Source organism: Equus quagga, unplaced genomic scaffold (genome assembly GCF_021613505.1).
Source record: "Equus quagga isolate Etosha38 unplaced genomic scaffold, UCLA_HA_Equagga_1.0 887_RagTag, whole genome shotgun sequence".
Lineage (NCBI taxonomy): Eukaryota > Metazoa > Chordata > Mammalia > Perissodactyla > Equidae > Equus > Equus quagga.
In genome coordinates this window covers 7,446-9,002 of record NW_025803649.1, presented here as the reverse complement: position 1 = coordinate 9,002, position 1,557 = coordinate 7,446, and positions in this window count along the sequence as shown.

Sequence of the window (1,557 nt, the reverse complement as noted above, 5' to 3'; positions counted from 1 at the left end):
CATCCCAGAGCAGGAGGGGTCATGGCCACCTATCAGCGTCAGAGGAAAGTTACGTCCTTGCCCGGTGGGGAAACTGAGACCCAGGCTGTTACGGGACACGACACACGTGGCTGAGGACTTGGAAGGCCTGGCCTGAGGCTAGTGAGTCCCCCTTATAGCAGGAGGCAGGGAAGCAGTCGATGCCATCCTGATGACCAGGCACCCGGCTCTGAACCAGGCAGGGCAGTGGAGGGACGGGCAGCAGGGCAGGGCGGGACTAGGGGTCCCAGACCCTGGGGGACCCTGGGCTTCTCAGCCTCCTGCAGAGCATGGCCTCCAGCAGCTGAGACTCCTACAGCCAGCCCTTTCATGAACATCAACCTCCCGGCCCTGTCCCAGGGTCCTGGATCCTCTTCCCATGGAGCTCAGGCACAGACACCCCCAGGACACCTTTTGGGAGTGGGCCTGAGCACCTCTTCTCAGTGGTGGGCAGCCTGGGCTGCGCTGTGCCTCGGAACACACACACAGGAGGCCCACACAGATTTGGGCACCACTCATACACCTGGGGTCGGGGGCTCAAAAGGTCTCATGTCCTCCCTCTCTCTCATGCGCCCATGGACCTCGGGCTTCCCAGACAGATGAGGCTACTTCAGCATTGCTCAGAAATGCAGGCCCCCAGAAGTTTCAATATGGCAACAGAAGCCATTTAAAGAGGCCACGATTGGGCTGCCTTTCTGTATGTCAGGAATATCCTACAGCCCCCCCCAGAACCCAAGGTCAACCCTGAGGTCAGCAGGATGAGAGCTGAGAAAATGCTTGCACCCCAAGGGAGCTTCAGACCTGGGAGACCCTGACTCCAAAGCAAAGGGGACAAGGGAGAGCTGGCGTCCCTGGGGTTGAGCCCAGAGAGCCAGAACAAGAGGCATGGGTGAGGCTGGGCCAGACACAGAGGGGACCAAGTCCGTCTCGGTCAGGTTGGGAGAGGAGGGAGGGGCAGCCTGTACGGGGACTCATTGTGTAGAGACCTGGAGCCACATCCCGCACAGAGGTCACACACCTCCCCAGGTGGGGCTGACGCTCCCCAAGGATGAGCTCCTGCCTCAACACACAAGCACGGGCATGCACACACAGCACACACACCTCCACGGGCCCTGGGCTGTTGATCTGGCCCTCTGGCGACATCGTTCCTTCTTACCCTCCTCCGTTCCCGATTTCCCCTGGGTACAGGGTGCCAGGAAGCAGTGTGGTGGTGCCCGTCCTCCTCTCCTGAGGAGGCAGTTCTGAAACTCCAGGGTGGCAGGATCACACGAGCACCTAACGAAAACTCGGATTCCGATTCCCGCCCTCCCCCACCTGGAGATTCTGAGTCGGTGACCTGGGGCCCTGGAATTCTGAGAAGGTGGCCCTTGGAGGAACACTGGGTGGTCTGTTAGCTGTGTGATGGAGAAAAGGATCATCATCATACTGGCTGCTTTCAGTGTGTCCCTACTGTGTGCCTCATCTTTGCATGAACCACCTCATTTCATCCACTGACTACCTTCCAGGAAGGTGCCGTTATTTCCCATGAGCAGGGTCACA